General features: G+C 52.8%; 1 protein-coding gene across 1 annotated transcript in view; it reads left to right on the top strand.

The window, feature by feature from the left end:
- Positions 1-980: 980 nt before the first annotated feature.
- Positions 981-19,826, top strand: part of P2RY1 (purinergic receptor P2Y1) — a 21,161-nt gene continuing 2,315 nt past the window's right edge. The window contains exons 1-2 of the mRNA XM_027647694.1: positions 981-986; positions 5,101-5,110. The gene's annotated coding sequence lies outside the window, so the exon portion shown is untranslated. The remainder of the gene's footprint in view (positions 987-5,100; positions 5,111-19,826) is intronic.

The raw sequence follows: 19,826 nt of genomic DNA, 5'->3' as shown, positions 1-19,826 counted from the left end.
GTCCCTCCAGCCTGGCGCCAGCCAGATTGACAGCAGGAAAAGGACACACTTCCAACCCTTTCCCTTTTTTTCTTGATTTTTTCCCTCCTTTTTTTCCCTCCCAATCCCAGGCAATGATTTGTGATGCTGCAGTTTGAAGGTTCCTACTTGTGACAGATGGGCAACATTTTCTTATACTTGATGTGTAAATGCTTTCCTAGTGCAGTGGGTATTAATGATTACATGAACCAAACTGCTGCTTCAGGGTTCTGCTTTCCAAGTGGCACCAGTTCAGGCTACTGCAGGGCAGGAACTGGTGAAGGACCTGGCGCCCTTTCCAAGCGTGCTGTGACAGTTCTCTCGGGCAAACAGAATTTTGTTTTAATTTTTTAATCCCTCCCATCCTCCCCTTCTGAACCAAAGGCTCATTCTGGGAAGAAATCTGTTAAACCGGGCACGTGATTTCTCGCAGCCCCGCTCCAAAGTGGTTTTCAATGGGAACAGGAAGAAACGTGTCAACAGCTTCTTGTCTCTTCTTGCCTGGGGAGTGGGTCCCGTGCCAAGCTGGGAATGCCTTTGGGGGAGCTGCTGCCCGCCGAGCGCAGCCCGGGGCTGTGGGCAGCGGTATCCTGGGATGCTGCGGGAGCCCCTCCGGCCGGCGGGGGCCAAGGAGGGGCCGCGCCCGTCCTGCCGCCGGCTGTGGGAGCCCGCGGTGCCCCCGCCCGCTCCTGCCGGGGGAGGCTGAGTCATCCCCTGCTCTCGCCTGGTCCGGAGGAGGCCCAGCTGTCTCCTCGCCGGGCGCGGAGCGTCTGTGCCGCACGGCTCCAGCCTCCGGGCGAGCGCGGTGCCTTCCCACCGCATCCCGCGTGCCGCTCCTGGAACAGCCTGTGCCGGCGCATCCCCCACTGCCCGGCTCGCTCCTGGGCACCGCGTGTGTCGGGGCGGCTCCATTGGGGCTAAAGGATGGCTGCGTTCCACCTGCTCCCTGAAAAGAGGAGGAGAGCCGCGTTAAAACCGTGCTGGAGCTTGTACTTTGTTCACGTCTTTGCCACGGTCGGGGTGTGCTGGCGTCTTGTGCCTCTTCTCCTCCCAGACTCGCTCCCAGGTTGGATCAAGGTGGTTTAGGAACAGGGAAGGTGTGCTCCTACCAAACCCACTCCAGAGTGTTGGGGCCGTGTTTGGAGCTGCCGACAGCCCCAGCCCTGCTCTGGGCAGAGCTCAGGTGCTGAGGTGCAAACTGCCAACCCCACGGCCACGGGGACACTGTGGCTCTTGTCCTCCAGAGCCAACCTGCAGTGATGGGGTTGGGATGCAGCCTTGGCACTGGGATCCATCGGGCCAGCAGGGCACTCCCACCCAAATTCCCCACACGGGGCTGGGTTCCTGTACCCCCAGTCCCAGCAGGGGTGAAGGGTGCTGAGATGGGTCCCACAGGAGCTGCTGGTCCTGTAGTGCCTGAGCCCCTCTATGGGCATCACCCCAAGTGTTGGCACTCGCTTGTGCAGGCAGGTTCTGGGCTTTGCATGTTTGTGCAGGGTGAAAAAAGGAGAGATCAGAAAATGAACACAGATGTGCCCTCCTGAGATTTGTCAGTGGATGGGGGTCACCACAGCGTTGTACAATTCGTTAAACACGTAACTCTGATGCACTGTAATTAAAAAAAAAAGATTGTTTGAAGATCATGTGGGGATTTGCTTTAATTAAATGTTGCCTTGTCAGACTCACGCTGGGTTGCAGAGGCCATGAGAGCAGACTGTGTCTGTTCATCAGCTGAGGAGCTTCCCCGGCCGGAGGCAGCCAGGAGGGCACAGGATGTGTACCAGGGCTTGGAGTTTTCGGGGTAAAAGCCGGCAGACAGCTGAGGAAGTTGACGCTTAAAAAAAGCCGCCAAACCAACCACCCCTCTCCCCGAGGACGGCCCAGCTCGGCCCTGGGGCTGCTCTCCCCAGGGGACCCCCGGGGCAGGGCCGGTCCCTCTGCCCGCGGGCGATGCGGCAGCACCCGGAGCGTGTCCACAGGCAGCCAGCATTCCCTGGAGCCGCATTCCTGCGGCGTGCTTGGCATTGCACTGACGCAGGAATTGCCGCGATAACGCGAAAATGTGCGATGCTTTATCAGGGGAGGAAAAGGATCCACCTCACCCGCCGTGCTGCGAGGCTGCTGCGCTCAGGGCTGCTTAGGGGTGCTTTAAGTCAAGTTTGGGGACTGTCTCTCCACAGACCCAGCCGTGGGACAGCTCCAGCCTGGTAGCAGTGGCTCTGGCTGCCCCGCCGGTTTTTTTCCCACCCGGGTTTGCTGTTGTTTGTCACGAGTAGGGGAGTAAATGCAATGAGAGAGGAAAAATTCTGTAACTCACTCTGCAAAACTGCACAGAAATGGAACTATTTTAAAGAGGGGGGGGAAATGAAAAAAAAAAAGAAAAAATAGAAAACGTTCAGAGATCTTTTAAAACCAGGGGTTAAGCAAGGAAAGACTTGGAGATGAGAATTAAAGTGCTCAATTGAGCTTTGTTGAGAGGTTTTCTTCCCTGTTAGTTTTGCTCATGGGTTTATGTCAGTTTTGTGGAGCTGTACAGTATAATTTATCCAGTCTTTCCTATTTATGGGAACATTTCAGAGTAGAATGCTGTTAGCAGCTTGAAGTGCTGCCATGCTCTAGCACTTTGAGTTTAACACTACTCAATGTGAAAAAAATTAATATTTTGACTCAAAATACTGAACAGCAACTACGAATGTTAAAAATTTGCAGCTCACTTCAGAATATGTCGGAATTGCCCAGGGAAGAGAAATACTGCTGCATTTATTTCTCAGAACCAGCTCCAACGTTGCCGTGAGCTGTGATGGGCGAGGGGCTGCCAGGGTTTGCAGGGCAGAGCCTTCACTGTGTCCCAGGGACTCTCCATGCCCTTTATGGGGAGAGGAAATCCCTCTTAGGGTATTCTTTGTGGGGACAGCACTTTCAGGTGCTATTGTCTCTCAATATTTGGTGTTTCCAATAGATGTGTGAGGGCCTGTGGAGGTACCAGAACCCGCCAGCACTGCCAGAGCTGCTGGAAAACCACAGCATTTGGTGTTTCTGAAACTTGGGTGTCTTTTTTAAACAGCTGTTGGTTTTCCACAGCTGAAAACTGTTCCCCAGAGCTGTGAGAAGAGGCAAACTTTAAAAACTTCCAGTGTGAGACCTTCCAGCAGGAATGAGAGCTTCCCAGGGGTGGTTCTGCCCTGCGTCCCTGCTGCAGTGCTCAGCTCCCGGCTCCTCTCCAAGCACCGAGCACAGGGCTGGTTTCCTTCAGTGCATCAGAGGAATCTCTACAATATTCCAGGAAATAAAAATAGTCATTCATTATTAAGCAGGGCTGTATCTGGGGGCAGTGAGATAATTTGGCCTGAGAGATAGAACTCCTCTTGCAAAGCTGTTTGTGTGGAATAGCTGCTTGTGCAGAGCAACCTGTGGTGGAAGGAAGGAAATTTATAAATAAAAAAGTTACAAAATATCAACAAAGGCAGAAATGGTCAAAAGTTCAGGCAAAAGAGGAGCCATTAGGGATTACTTTTCTCAGCCCTTGAAAGCCAGTTGGGATTTTTCAAGAGTAAAAGCTGTTTGAGCAGCCTGTGAACCCCAGGGGGATCCCAGCCCCGTGGCAGGGCTGGGGTGCTCTGGGCTCTCATCTCCTGGGGGTCTCTGTGTCCCCCTGCCCACAGCCAGGGGCCAGGAGCTGCCCTGTCCCATCCCAACCCATCCCGTGGGGCAGGGCAGGAGCAGAGCCTGGCCATGCCCTCCCTCCTGCTCTTGCTCGTCTGCCTGCACTCCACCCCCTGACAGCTTGTGCCCAGCTGGCTGCCCTGGGAAGTGTGTTCTGCAGCTCTGTGCCCCTCAGGCAGCAATCGGGCTCCATGTTATCAGGGAAAGGCACAGGCAGGTGAGGGCAGTGCTGCAGAAGTTGGACTGCAGGCAGGAGAAAGAGAAGTCGCTTTTCAGTGCCTGAGGATGTGGGAAACCCTCGCCCCAGTGCCCTCACTCCCCTGCTCCCATCTGGGGGTCAGCATCAGCCCTGCTCAGCCCACCCACTGGCATGGGGCTCAGGGAGCCCTGGCCAACAGCACAACACCAGCTTCCAGAGGAAAAATGAAAGAACACAAAGGGAATTAGCTTAGAAACATACTTCTAGGTTCTGGGAACCATGTGTTCTACACCCAGTGGACATTTCCCACCCCACTGAGGGGACTGGCACCCGTAGGTGAGGTTGTCAGCTGCGTGAGGAGTGCAATCTTCTCTTTATTGTTTAAGTAATAAAAACTATGTGCTTAAACCCCAAACCAAACAAACCACCACCCCAAATGGCTGCATCTGAACTCCTTCATCCGGGATAACAGGGAGATCAAAGAGCAGAAAGCACAAAGGCTCTGGTTCTGCTGTACTTGCTTGGTCCACCCTCCCCAGGTCAGGCTCTGCAGGGGGAGGTAGCTCCTCTGCAGGAGGTACTGGCTGTGATCTGGGTGAGATCGAGCTCATGTGAGAATGTGATGCAGCTTCCAGCATTCATGGTGGGCCACCCGGACAGGCAGATTTAGCAGAGAAAAGGTTTGGGATCCTGGAGGTGCTGAGAGGGACACAGAAGGGCTTCTTGGGAGGGCTGAGCAGTGAGTTGAGCCTCTTGGCTCCTGTTTGAACACTGTGTTTGGCACTTTAACCAGGAACCTCCGGGTCCTGTCCTGGCAGGGGGCAGTTGGGCTCTGGTTACAGCTGGGCTCAGGGGAGCCCCTTGGCAGTGGGTTTGTGCCACAGTGCTCTGGTGCCTGGCTCTGGCAGGTGGTGACACAGGGAGGGGTTTCCTGCTGTCAGATGGCAGTGGCTCTAGAGTGCTGCTCACTGGGACAGTGCCCTGCTGGGAATTTGTTGTGATTCCCTGTGGAAGACCCCACTGACATTGCAGGGTGGGTGTTTCCCAAGGGGTTTTTGTCTGGAGCCAGCTTGAATCTAAACCAGAGATGCTGCAGAGGGCCCGGGCTCCCCAGGATCCCTGCCTGTCCCCTGAGGGCCCCCCTTCCTCCCTCTCCCCGTGTGCTCTCCCATCTCAGGAGGAGAAATATCCGCCCGGTGGTTGTGGTGAGGCTGCGGCAGCGCGGGAGGCACAGATAGAGCCAGCCCTGCTTCCTGCCCGGTGCCAGCCGCGGCTGCTCCGGATGCTCCTGCAGGGGGGGAGCAGAGGGCTCTCGGTCTGGAAACGTCTGAGCAGAGCCGAGTCCTGTCACCTCATCCTGCCACTCGCCCCTCCTCATCCCCACCAGCTCCAGCAGCAAGGGCACTGACACCCAGGAGTGATCTCCAGGGAGACAACACAAAGCATTTGCTGCACACACCCCGAGGCAGCCAGGGAGGGTTTGAACAGGCTGATAATTGCAATTTCCTTGTTTTCGAACTGGACTTCTGAGGATTTTTACTCCTTTGCTTCTTTTTGACTCCTCCTACTGCTCCTGTCCGAGGAGGGATGAGCATTGTCTTCTGCCCGTGGCTGGAGATCCCCCCAGCCTGCAATGCAAACCCACCAGGGACCCCAATCCCTGGGTGGAGCTCTGAGCCGTGGGCTCATAAACAATAACAGTGGAATTTTAAAGTTCTATTGGAATTTTAAACTTCTCCTGCTGCAATAGACCTAGCTGTGTTACAGCCCTTTGCAGTTCTAGATGGCCAAGGGTTTTACTGGGGTGGTTGATTCCCATCATCCTTGTTTACTCCCCAGGCAGCTGAAGCAGGAGCAGAGGAAGGGATGGGGTCCCTGGGAGAGGCTGGGCTCCCCTCTGGTAGCCCCCTGCCCTCCCACCTGCAGTCCTGCCTCTACTTTTCTATTGCAACAGTCTGCATGGCCAACCCCACTGGAATTAATTCTGCTTTTAAGTGAATCATGCTAAGAAATTAATGATGTGGGAGCAGGAGGATGGTTTTTCTGAAGAAGCCTTGCCTGCAAGAGGCACAGATCCTGACAAAGGGACCCCTGATCCTCCTGCTCCTGCAGCAGCACTGCCCATGGCAATGAAAACACACATCCCAGGAAGGCCCCTGGCTCCCACCCTGCAGGAGTGGTGGCTGCAGCTTTACTGGTGACCCGGGGCAGTGCATGTGGGGAAGGCTCTCAGGTCTCTGGCTTTAGGTAAATGCTCACTGTTTTCTCTGCACCTCACTCTCCAGAACAACTATTTGCTGCCTGAGGCACCTTGCTGCAGTGACAGAGGCAGCAGGGAATCCCAACAGCAGCACCTTAGAGACTCTGATGCTGCAATTCTTTGCTGCTCTGCAAAAATTTGGGCAGCAAAGAGGAAGAGTTGCCAAGTGCTGGCAGGCACCCCGGGGCTCTGCCCTTCTGCAATGCTTTGCCAGGGGAAAATGTGAACATTTTGGTTTAAAATTCAACTTTTTCCTGATTTGCCATGGTAAAGAACACAGGCTCCAAAGTGATTTTTGTTTTCATTCACGCCTCAAAAAGTTTCTCCATTATCTCTAAGAAAAAAGTACATTATCTCTAAGAAAAAACCCAAAGCCAACCCCACAACTCCTCTTGCCTGCGGGGTAGAGAAGATGGTAGTGTTTTGTTTTTATAGGAAAATCAGCCTTTGTTGGGAGCATGACTCAAACATGCAGGGGCTGAGGCTTGGATGAGTTGCCAGAGTTTAGCAATAGTTTTGTAACGTGTGTGTGATTTCTGATGAGCTGCATGACAAGAAGTGGCCACGCTGTGCTGGCAGTGCTGGGGCTGGGATCAGGAGGGGTGTGCCATGAGCTGCCCTCCCTCGGTACCAGGGCTGCCCATGGCTTTGCACGTGTACATCGTGCAGTAAATAATGTCATTGCTGGAAAGGAAAGTCTGTGATTACCTCGGGAGATATTCCCATGGTATTTAATGGGAAGGTTTTGTATGGATCTGTAGGAACAGGGTCCCAGTGGAGCCAACCCTGGGAGTTGTATGGAGGGCAGGTTTGGTGGGCTGAGTGCCAGGGCCCCTGTTCACATGGTGTCTGTGCTGTCACCTGTGTCCCCAGCAGGGCTCACCACGGGCTGTGCTGGGGGGTCTTGGGGGGTCTCTGGACAGGCTCGGGCTGTGCCACTCCACCACCCTCTTCCTTGACTGTTTTCATTTGCTTTGAATAACATCTTCCACATGGGGCTCCTGCTCCGTTTGTCATCCTATCTGTGCTCACCCAGGCCCTGGAGAACCGTGTCCTCCCACACCCCCCACGGCTGCTCTCAGACCCCCGGGGTGTGCTGCTCTTCCTCCCTGCCCTGGCTGCTCCATGGAGGCCCCTGGGGAGAGTCCACACATCCCACTCAGAGCTGGTGGACACTCCAGGGGTGCCAGGAAGACTTAAAAATTGGCTTTTTCTTGGCAGTAGCAATGAGAGAAGGAGGCCAGTGGACTCCTACCTGAAAAGTGCCTTTTCTGCTCTCCTGCATTGAAAACCACCCCGCTGTGAGTGTAATACTTTTTCCACAGCTCTAGGAAATACAATAATAGGTTGCACATTCAAACCAGCTGCTCGTTTATTTTTTCAAATGCCTCTGAAAAATGCCTGTAATTAGGAAAAATCTGTAACAAGAAGTACAAACAAATCAATGTCTTTCATTAGCCACAAAGAGTCAGCGCTCTGCCTTCGCCACGGCTTTATTAAATTAGAATAATGAAGCAGAAGCCATAGAAAGCAAAACAAGCACTTTGGAAAGGGCTGAAAATACACAGATGTCAGGTTAAAAACACGTCTCAAATTTAGGTGTGAAGCCGTAAACACGTTCTCTTGTGCTGTTCTGATCCCTCCTCTGCAAGGTTGCGTGAACCTTAAAGAATATATATATGAAGAATATACATGTAAAGAAAAAGGTACCCAATTTGTCCTATTTTACTATAAAAGGGGCTCTGGCCTGTGGTGAGTGCTGCTGGAGGGACAGGAGCATTGGGATCAAGGGGCATTGGCCAGGCTGGCCCCAGGCTTCCCCTCATGTGCTTCCTGGCAGCCACCCTGGGACATGACAGCTCTCCCAGGAAATGTTTGTTTATTGCTTCAGCACCAGCCACAAAAACCCCTGGGCCAGGATAATCCAATATTTGTCTTCTGTGAATTCTATTAATTCTTCATGTTCTGAAGAACAAAATAATTGCCATAATTTCATTTCAAAACCCAAAATCAATAACCACGAGCCTGTCATTTCTCTATGCTTTCACAGAGAGGGGATTCTCTGCTGGAACAGCACATTAACTTGTACATTTCTCTGCTAAAGCCCATTTGCTTGAAGTGGCCCAGTTAACACTGCCAGGGAGTTCTTTGTCCTGTTTTTAAACAGCCTTTTAAAACCAAGCATTAATTTAAACAGGAGAATATAAATTAAATTATGTGGTTTTGTGCAGTTCTAGCGTTCCCCCCCACCCAGAGGCTCTGCCTTTTCTTTACACGCCCCCTAAGGAGACGCACTTTAATATTAATAAGTGCTAAAAAAAATTATTTAAAAAAATCAGGTTTTATGCACTAGAGAAAAGCACAGAAAGGGGATGAGGTTTAAATGTGTGGAGCTGGGACCTGGTACCCAGGGCAGGGGCTCTGTGGAGAGCTGGGGAAGGACCCAAGTGTAAGAGGGATCCGTGGACAAGGGTGCCAGACCTTCCCTCGAGCAGCTGTTTGGGTGAAGCAGCCAGTTAATGCAGATCCCGGCTGGAAAAGGCCCCGCCGGGAGGTTCCCCCGCCCCTCAGCTGTGTCCATCCTGCTCTCCCGCAAGGCTGGAGCTCAGCAGTGGCTTGGCATGGAAAAGCTGCCTGCCAGGGAGTTGTCAAAAGTAGTTTTTGTGCTTTCCACACTTCCTCCAGTGCGACAGAAGTCTCTGCATCTGACCTTTCCTCTTGCCCCCTTATCCTCCCATCAGTGTTTACCAGACACGCGATTTTCTCATGAAAGAGCAGCTCCTGTTTTCGAAATCAGGGTCATTTGGTATCTGTCACTTACACAGGAATTCCTTTGGCCGGGGGCCTGCTGCTGGGGTTTGTGCATTGGGGTGGGGGTGAAGAGAGCAGTGACAGCAGTTTGTGCCTCTGCTCTGGCATGCCCAGGCTGACGGGCAGCAACCTGGAGGGCAGCAGAAGCCCTGGAATCACAGCATCACCGGTTTGGGTTGGAAGGGACCTTAAATCATTCCAGTTCCCACCCCCCAGATGTCACTGGGGAAGCCCCGTGGTCGTGCCAGGCCACGGTCCCAGCAGGGAGCTGGACAGGCAGCCCTGGTGCTCCAGGACACAGGGAACCCCTGGACCCTGCCCACCCTGTGTGCCCCCTCCTCGCCAGGGCTGTCAGCAGGCAAGGCTGGGGCTGATTCACCCCGGGGTCCTGTGGCTGCCAGGGAGGTGGCAGCTGCCTCTGCCCCAGCACAGCAGTGTCACCAGGACTGCCACATCTCCCAGCTCCAAAGTCTCCTCCCTGCAGCTGACTTTGGCACCAGTGCAGTGTCCCCAGGCACGTGCCAGCTGCAAGCCCGGAGATTCAGGCAGGACTCCTCTCGGGATGATTAGGAGAGCTGCTGCCATCCATCCATCCCACCACTGCTGCCCAGCAGCCTGGGAGCAGTGCAGGGGCTGGCATGGGGGTCCCTTGGCAGCAAAATGTTTCTTCCCAGAGCCGAGGGCAGGAGGCTCCTGCCCAGCGCTCGGTGTGCTCCTCGTGCAGCAGACACGTCACCAGGCATGTCCTCAGGGACATCCTGTCACCTGCACCCCCACCAGGCACTGGGGTGGGCACAGGGGTGCAAGGCTGTTGGGGCCAAAGGACCCTGGAACACCTCGGCTCTGGACAGGGCAGCTGGGCACCTGCACCCCCGTCTGTTCCAGAAACAGGTCCAATAATTAGACCCGTCAGCTTACGCAGAATTAGTCCTGTTCTCTGAACCACCAGATTACAACTTCAGAGATTTGATCTCGTTATTAGGCCAGTGAGCTGGGCAGGATGATCCCTCTTCTCTGGTTACTTTACAGCAGCACTAAGCCCTGGTCCTGGCTGCTCTTTTCTTTGCTGCAGCCGGGCCAAGGGGATTTGGCAGGGTTCCTGTGGCAGCTTCCTTAGCCAAACAGATGAAGCCTCATTAGCACCTGTACCAGGGAGGTATTTGTTTCCATTAAGACTGTGAAGTGTGCCTTCCTGCCAGGCACAGCACAAACACAGCGGGAGACAGTCCTGCTCCCCTCTCCTCAGCGCTCCCTCATCACTTACATCAGTTAAGTTGGCTGACAAGATCAGACTGAGCCCAAAACAAGCATGTTGGTGGCTCTGTCCCCCATCTCAGTGCCAGTGTTGGTCCCCTCAAAAGCCCCAGGGATAGGGATGGGGCTGGGATAAGGCAGTTGCAGCCCCCCGGGATGGTCAGCACACCCCAACCCTGGAAGTCACAGAATCACAGACTGATTTGGGTGGGGAGGGACCTTAAAGCTCATCTTGTTCCAATCCTCTTGCCACTATCCCAGGTTGCTCCAAGCCCTGTCCAACCTGGCCTTGGACACTTCCAGGGATGGGGCAGCCACAGCTTCTCTGGGTAACCTGTGCCAGGGCCTCCCCACCCTCACAGAGAAAGATTTCTCCCCAGTATCCCATCTCTCCCTGCCCTCTGGCAGTGGGAAACCATTCCCTGTGTCCTGTCCCTCCATCCCTTGTCCCCAGTCCCCCTCCAGCTCTCCTGGAGCCCCTTTAGGCCCTGGAAGGGGCTCTCAGCTCTCCCTGGATCCTTCTCTTCTCCAGGTGAACCCCCCCAGCTCTCCCAGCCTGGCTCCAGAGCACAGGGGCTCCAGCCTTTGGAGCATCTCTGTGGCCTCCTCTGGACTCTCTCCAGCAGCTCCACGCCCTTCCTGCATTGGAGGCTGCAGAGCTGGACAGCGCACTCCAGGTGAGGTTGCTGCTGCAGAGGTGACACTCCCTGCTCCTCCTGCCTGTGCCCATTTTTTGGGTTAAATTAGGACTAAATTCCTGTCCATCCTGTCCATCGGTTTTCTCACCAGAACAGGGCAAAAAAGGTCAGTCTATAGTTTGCAATGCAGGCAACAGACAGGGGGAAGGAGTCCAAGGAGGGAGACCCAGCGTGCTCTGTGCCAGGATGCTGGTCCTGGGCACAAGGACGAGTTTCTCCCAGGAAAGCCCCTATGACACAGCAGAATAGTTTGGTGTTGATCCCCATCAGAACCCTCTCTGCAGTTCTGGAAGTGCAGCTCTTCTACCTCTGCCCCATTTATAATTGATTTTTCTTCTATCAGAAATCAAAGCAGCACAGAGAAACTCCCAGAGGAGGTTTTGCCTTTCCACTCCCCAGTCTGCTATGGTTTTAAGTCAGTGCTGATCTTGCCCCCCCATTAAATACAAGACATTAAAGTCAATCATTAATAGCTTTAAAAGGTTTGTACAGCAACAACCAGGCTCACTTTTGTTTGAACATTAACAGAGGTATTTTTCCTTAACAGTGAGTCTTCTAGTCAAATTCTAGAGATTATAAAAAGGATTATCTATATCAGTGATTTTTTTTAAGTACATTTTTAGACTGAGCTCGTGGAATAAGCTCCTGAAGCTCCAAATTGAAAAGCCAAAGGTTAATCCCTTAAGAGCTCGATAAACAATCATTCATTAAGGGATGGAAAGCGTTAGTGCCACAGAGGCTGGAAGGCAGGAGGGAAGATGTGCCTGCAGCAGGCAGCGGGTGCTGGCCCTGCCTGGGTGCAGGGTGTGAAGGGTCCCACTGCTGGACCGGGTCAGAGAGTCACAGCTCAGATACAAACTGGGTGTGCCTGTTTGTGTTTGGAATTTCAACAGGGGGACAGAGGGGTCCCTGCAGCAGGGCCTCCCCCCACCAGCACTGCAGAGCTGCAGCTTGTGCAGCTCCAGCTGAAGCTGGTGCCTCAGCAAGTGCCCCTCGTATTGGAAATGGCCTTGGTGAAGAGTGCCAGGGGTTTGCTTCCAGTAAGGGCTCAGCTGGCATTTCTTAGTCCTACAGGATCAGCTTTAGAGGCTTTTATTTCGGGTACTGGTGTGTCTCTGTGTTTGTTCCTTGGCATCACCCCCTTCACCATCACTGGGAGCTGCTGAGTTTTGCCCTGGGTTGTTGTGCACAGACAGGAGTGTCACTGAGGCACGGAGTGGGCAGTGCCCAGGTGCTCCCAGACAGGGAAGGGTTCATCTGCTCGGCTTCTCCCAGAGGCAGCACAGAAACCAGCCGAGAGCACCCCGGTAATGGGGGCCAGGATAGAAACTAGCAGAGAGCATCCCACTAATGAGGGACGAGTGCTCCACATGCAGCAGCTCCGGGAGAAAGGAGGCCAGGGCGGCTGGAGAGGGAACGAGCTGCGGGATAATGAGGCAGGGAACAATAGCTGGAGAAGGGATAAAAGGGTCTGGCTGTGGAGACATCAGTGCAGAGGTGTTGCTCAGGGTGCTCCCACCCCCATCAGCTTCGCACCCATTGGAAAAGAGACCAAAAAAAGGGAACTTTTAACGCTTAGTTTGAACTCCTGACACTTCTTTGTCATTACTGCATGTTCAGATATTCCCAAAATAAAATAAGAAAGAGAATTCGCATCAGGTTAGAAATTCAGGATTCATTATGTGGCAGCACTAATTTGGTTTCCATTTCCACAACTGGTGTTTTTGAGGCACTTCCTTCCCCTAATTAAACCTTGTTGTAAAACCAGTGCCAAAGTAGGTCTTTGGATCCATTAGACAAACCATTGACTGGTCATTACTGGGAGCTCTGAGCCCCTGAGTTGAAGGACAAATGAAATGCAGCCGGGTTTCCCGGGGCCGGGAGCCCAGCAGAGCCCGTCGGGCACCACGGGCCGGCGAGAGCCGCTGGCACGGGCAGAGGGTGCTGTGAGCCACTGCAGGAAAGGATGAGTCACTGCTCCAGCTCCGGGATAACAGCACAGGAAGCACAGTGCGTGCGTGGGTATGTGCCGTGTTCCTCCTTTATCGAGATCAACTCGTGTAGAACTGATCGGGAAGGAAAATGTGGGCAGGGAACAAAGAAAAGCGGAAGAATAACTTCTCTGGGGGGCTCCAGCACGTGGGTTTGGCAGCAGCAGTGAGAGTCACCTCTGCAGCTTCAGGCTTGAGGTTGTGGCTCCGTCCAGCCCATGGAAAGGCAAAATGCTGGGCTTTCACCTCTTATTACATTACTGCCCTCTGATTTCATCATCTTAGCTTTAAAAAAACTCTCCCAGATAAGTTTTAACATCTTCTTTACAGTCGGAAAGTTTAGCACCTGAGTCAGTGCCTGATTTTAGCTGTCTGAGATTTTGGGGGGTGACAAAACAACCAAATAGATGACCTGATCAAATCTACATTAAAATGTCAAGAAACAATTTTGCTTGCATTTAAGCAAGTCTATAAAGAAATACCAAAAGGGAAAATTAATTGAGAATCAATATTACCATATTTTCTAATATTTGCTAAACATCAGCAGATGATGTTTGCTACTGCTATGAGGTGATGGTGATGCAATGCCAGGTATTTTCTGAGCCACATTTGAGTTCTTCTGTTCCAGGCTTGGACAGTGGGTGTCTGGGGCAGCACTGCTCTCCTGGCAGCCTCGGGAACCTTGTGAAGAGGCTTTCACACAGTTTCCTCACACAAACAGTTAATCATGGCCATCAGCACCAGTCATCCCACAGCACGAGTGTTTCCCAGCAAAGGCACTGCTGGGCTTGGCTCTGGCCAGAGACAGCCTTGAGGAGACATCACAGGTGCCCTCAGAGCAGGGTTTGCTGCTGCCAACCAGAGAAAACTGAGGTTTTGCTCCTATCAACCACTGATGCCCAAATCCCTGCTGCCAGAGTGGGTGCCTGACTGTACCCACAGTCCACGTGTTCCCACAGGAGGTGAGACAGAGTGAAACCTGCCTGGGAGAGGAGGGACGAGGGAGGACTTGGCAAAACTTCCACCTTCCAAAGAGCCACTCTGAGGAAATGTGGCTCTCACACCCATTTCCATTGCCCCACAATGCTCCTGAATCCACCCAAAAACTCCCAGCAGCAGCAGGGCTGGTACCAATGATACCATGGAGCTCCCTGGGCATGGACTGCCTCTGCTCCATCCAACTCCAGCTTCTTCACAGCCCTTGCTGGGCTGGGAAAACACAGCAGCCTTCCCACTGCAGGCTTTTGTCCATATGATGGAGAAACAGGCAGAGACCTGGCCAAGAATACCCAACCCAGCCCACTGTGCAGAGGTGCAGGACTGGCACAGGGCTTCGCCTCACAAGCTGGCACCAGTGAGAGAACCAGAGGTAGGGCTTGGAACGGCCAGGGCTCGGCCTTGGGGGGAAATCCAGCTTTGCTCCAGGGGCAGCATGGATGTGGGGGTGCAAATGGCTTTGGGGGAGCCCAAGGAGCCTTGCAGGACTAAAAAGAGGTAGCAGGTACCCGCAGAGCCCCACTGACACCCCCGTGGCTGCCCTGCCAGCTGGGTCATATCTTCGGTCACAGCACCTCGGAGGCAGCTCCACATCCATTCTTTTCATCCTCCTCATGCATTAGGAAGCAAGTTCTTAATTGAAATATTTAATTTTGTCTCCCCTGGTACGTGATCTTCACTGTTTCCGGCCTGTTTGTCTTCTTGGCCTTTTGAGGAAACTGTATAATGTGAGTATGAACTCACTATCAAACCACCCCAGCAGAACTGCCTTTCTTGGCTGGGAGCTGAACAAAACAGCTTTTCTGAGTAGTAATTTCAGTTTAAAACGGCAATATAGGAAGAAGGCAAGATTGCTCCCTGCTGTAATTAGAACAAGTTTTCCAGGATCCTGCATTATCTTTGGACTCTGGAAGTGTAGTTGCTCTACCAGGATTAATAAGTCACCCCCATTAACTCCAATTACTGCCGTGCTGTATCACAGGGCGGCGCGGCGGCAGCGCTATCATAAACCATTTGCATATTCTGGAAGACAGAAGGGACTCCAGAGCAGCAGCTTCATTACCTTGTTGGTTTATAATATTAATAAGGCCAAAAGGGAGAAGAAAAGGTGTTTAGTATTCCCCTATGGGACTGTGTGAGATTAGCATTGCATACACCACTCTGTCCTCATGCTGGACACTCACCACATCAGCCACTCATTGTAGAATTATCATCTTTTGCCAGCACAATACTGTGCCATTCTGCCTCCCAAAGTTCATTCCCTGTTGGGACTCTCTGGCTCCCTGGGGTGTACATGATGCTGTGTGAGATCTATTTAATTAGCCCATGAACAGCTTTTGTTTTCAAGACAGCAAAATGTCAGCTCAGACATTAAAAATGCAGAGGAGCCGGCTCCTCTCATGCTGACGGGGAGGGAGCTGCTCCCTGGGCCACAGCACGCATGGGGGAGGTGTTTCCTAGAGGGCTGGAGCACAGCAGGATTCTGTCACCCCCTAAATTGTGGGCTGACAGTCTCCAAGGACAGCAGCTTCCACCCTGCAAGGACAGCAAGCACAGGACAGAAACACCATCGTAGAATGGTTTGAATCATAGAATCTCAAATCACAGAAACATTTAGGCTGGAAAAGCCCTCTAAGACCATTAAGTCCAACCGTTTCCCAGCCCTGCCAAGGCTGCCACTAATCCATGTCCTCAAGTGCCAGATCCACATGGCTTTTAGATCCCTCCAGGGACGGGGTCTCCACCGATGCCCTGGGCAGTCTGTGCCAGGCCTGGACAACCTTCAAGTGAAGAAATTTTCCCAATACCCAACCTAAACCTCCTGTTGCTTGTTACCTGGGAGAAGAGACCGACTCCCACATGGCTGCACCCTCCCCGCAGGAGGCTGTAGAGAGTGAGCACGTTCCTCTCTCAGTACCCTGGGCTCGTGTCCCGCTGGCAGGTCCCGGGTGCGGGCTGGGAGCTGGGCTCAGACCTGCTCCCGTCAGCCGTGCGTGTCGTATCTGCCGCAGACACGTCTCTTGGTTCTTATCAGCACCTGAGCTGCCATTTCCCCGGCTGTTTTCCCAGGAAAGGCAAACAGAGGCAGCCGTGGCTCCCCAGTGGGAGGATCCGCGCCGTGCCAGGCTCGCCACGGGGCCGTGGCAGGGAAGATGCACACTGGGGTCAGTCCCTGCTCCCCATGCCCCTCTGCCCTCTCCCCTCCTCCCTGGGGCCCAGGGGTCATGAACCCCTTTCTGCTCCACAGCAACGACTGCGGTGCCCTGTGCCATAGGGACCCTGGGGCTGGGGCAGAACTGTCCACCACAAACCCACCCTTCACAAGGGGAAACCACAACATTGTGTTATAAAGGGAATATTGTAAAGTATTTTAAACACCACAGGCAGTAATATTTTACAATAAAATAAATTGTATTTCAGGCTCCCTGTGGAAAGCCTGCAGGGTGTATAAGGGGAAGAGACTCTGTCTTCTGACACATGAAAAAGGAAGCAATGAAGCTTCAGAGACCTGAAAAAGAAAACATGGTGTAGTTTGACCTAGAGTGTTTCCTGAGGTGAAGGGGAATGAAGCTCTCCAGGAGCGAATAGGTAGGTCACAAGTCAATTCAAGTAAAATGTGAAAGAGGCATTTTTTCAGCAGGTGAGATGTCCTGTGGTGGGGAGTTGAGAGCAGCTCAGCTTCCAAGCTCTGTGCTCACTGGTCCCTTCCAGCAGCACTCCCAGGTGAGATGCAGCATGCCAGGTACACTCTGTGTATAATATATGTATTTATATATGTATGTATATATGTATATCCTTTCCCTCTCTATGAGCAGGTATTGCCATGATCATTTGGGGTCCTTTCCACCAGCTCTCAGCCTGCACCTGGTTCAGTCCCCTTGTTCATACATGCACACTTTGAAATGCCATCTCCATCTTGATCTTTCTGAAAACCAACACCAACAGGTAGAAACAGCTGGATTCATGGCCAGCCCGTTCCCTTTGCACTCCCCCACACTGTGATAGCTCAGCACTAATTGGACTGACTGGGAATTTCCATTTGTGCTCCAACAGGCTTTCACTCCTCATTAGGGGTATATCATCCATTTGGGTTAAATCAGCTGTTAACGGAACAAAACTTTCAGTTAAATGGAAATCAGTGGAATAAAATCTCATATTTTACAGGAAGTACATTAAGAAGCTGAGCTGGAAGGAATTCAGCTCCAGCTCTACCAAACAGAAACCAAGTCAGCTCCAGGCATATGCTGGAGTGATGGAGGGAAAGGTGCTAATGCAACATGCTTCATGTTGTGCTCCAAAATAAGAACAGCTAGGCATGGCAAGCAGGAAGGCACTCGTTTGCTGGCTGTGGATAAAGGCATGGAACAGCGTGGCTGCGAAAAATCTGCCTCGTTCTTTACTCGTGGAAGTGTTTGGACCTTTCACAGCTGAAGCACTGCAGCCAGAATGTGCAAACTGTTATACTCGGGATGTGAGAATTCCATCCCTGGAGCTGGCGGGCTCGGAAGGGCCGTGCTGAGGTGTGGAGGGGCCGTGCTGAGATGTGGAGGGGCCGTGCTGAGGTGTGGAGGGGCCGTGCTGAGGTGTGGAGGGGCCGTGCTGAGATGTGGAGGGGCTGAGGTGTGGAGGGGCTGTGCTGAGGTGTGGAGGGGCTGTGCTGAGGTGTGGAGGGGCTGTGCTGAGATGTAGAGGGGCCATGCTGAGGTGTAGAGGGGCCGTGCTGAGATGTAGAGGGGCTGTGCTGAGGTGTGGGCTGCCTGAACAGGGCAGTATACACAGGTCTGGCGATGTCCTCAGCAGGTCCAAAGGAATGCAGGTGAGGTTTCACCACAGTGGAGCAGAGGGGTAGAGTCCCCTCCTCACTTGTTGCCCATGCTGTGGGATGAGCCCAGCACACAAGGGGTTTCTGGGTGCCAGTTGTTCTACTCAGGGCTGCACTTTTGTATTCATCCTCGAGTACACATATTGGTCCCACAGGAACCCTCTGCCAGTCAAGGTGTCACCTCTGTATGCAGCCACGGCCTCATGAGGGGATGTCTCTCCATCCTGTCAGTGTTACCCTGAGGTTGATGTGAACATGCTCATGGGAGCCCTGGCAAGCCACACACACACAGACCATCCTCCTGCCAGCTCCTGCTCCCAGCTGCACTCTGGCAGGGCTGGCAGGGTCCCCACAGCCAAATCCTGCTGCACCTCAGCCTGGCTCCAACACCAGCACAAATCCCAGGAATGCCTCCTTCCCCTGCAGCTGTGTGCTCTTGGAACTGCTGCTCCAGCCTTTTGTCTCCAGGTTTGGATTTATGGTGCTGCTTAGGTAACCGAGGGAAACAGGCTGGAGTTCACAGAGCATATTTACTGATGCTATCGCTGTGGCTTTGCCATGACTCAAAATTTGCTCAAGACAGGAAACTCAAGGAAGCTGCCACAAGAAGCTGCAGTGAGCAGTGGGACTGTGAATGTCACTAATGAAATGGCAATTACAAAGGGAGGGAGAAACTAAAAGGCTTCTCCTCTACTAATAGCGTTGCTTTGGGTATTCTTCTTATTATTTTACACAACAATCCAAGTCTTTTATTGAAATAAACTCTGCTTTGGGTCATGCAGCCGATTCTCCAAGGGGCAAGATGGCTTTCCCCTATTGAGCACAGTAGGCTCAATATGATTGTACTGCATTTGCTGTGTGTCTGGTTTGTGGGCTGAATGTTTGCTCTCCTGGGATTGCCAAGACTCAGGATTGATTTTTCCAGTGCTCTCTAATCCTAGAGGGCACCACAGAACAGTTCTGCAAACCAGGCTTGCTCTACAACACAGATTTTACAGGTGTTGCTCTTCTTGTCTCCTTTTTCACTTTCCTTTCTCTTCATATTTGATTTGTATTAAAATTAAAAAGGATCTTAAAGTAGTGAACAAGCAGTTAGTGGATGAGTATGAAAGGGGAAAAACCCCTAACATCAAGAAGAAAAGGCACTATATTTGCAGAATTGAAGCTGTTGCTTCGAAGCTTCAGCCTGTGTAAGTTGCCCCAAAAGCAAAGCCAGGCCAGCAACTCCATCTGCAGCCACTTGCATATTCCCACAGGGGTACAATATGCAGCTGATTTCCCAATTAAGCTTTCCCAGCAAAGAAGTTTTATAATTTAAACAGACTCAAAAGTTTGAGAAATGAATACATATTCATGAAGGACTAATAACGCTCTGTCTAGAACACAGCTTTGAGCTGAGAGCAGCTCTGACTGGCTCATGTCTCACCCACCACACTTAGCGAAAATGGGAACGAGGAAGAAATGGCTGAAACCAGCAGATTGTGTTTTGCTAAGACAATAAATAATAACCGTATTCTGACTCAAGTGCCAAATGTATAGCGCTTAATTAGAGGTCAGTAGAGCATATTTCTGCTCAGCTGTTCCATTTACAGCAATTAACATGTTCGTGTCGCTTAAACTGGGTTGCAGAGCAGATTTCAAAGGGTTGAGCGAAAGCAAAATCAGGGAAGGGCTGTTCCACCATTCTCAGCAGCTCATGAGCAGCACCCACGGCACCCACTGGAGCTCCGGGGAAGACGAGGGACAGAGGGGTCTTAGCCCTGGTGTGGTGTCCCCCTGCCCCATCACTGTGAGGGCTCAGGGGACCCTGCCCCATCACTGGGCCGAGGTGACTCTGCCCTCTGGCCAGCGCTGGCTACCCTCCTGCTCGGGCTGTGCGGTGACACATCAGAGGCGGGTGACTGTGCCCGGGGCACCGGCCTCGCCCGTGGCTCCACACCCGCTGCACCGCGTGGGCTCCACCGCCGCCTGCTCCGCCCCAGCGCCAGGGCCCTCCGAGCTCTGCATCGCGGGTGACCGGGCGGGGACCCCGAGGTGGCGAGTGCCGCCGGAGCAGGGGCAGTGCTCGGTGACAGCCCCTGTCCCGCAGCCCCGGCGGTGTCCCCGCAGCAGG

Source organism: Corapipo altera, unplaced genomic scaffold (assembly GCF_003945725.1).
Source record: "Corapipo altera isolate COAL_440 unplaced genomic scaffold, ASM394572v1 113, whole genome shotgun sequence".
Taxonomy (NCBI): domain Eukaryota; kingdom Metazoa; phylum Chordata; class Aves; order Passeriformes; family Pipridae; genus Corapipo; species Corapipo altera.
This window is presented reverse-complemented; position numbering and strand designations above follow the sequence as displayed.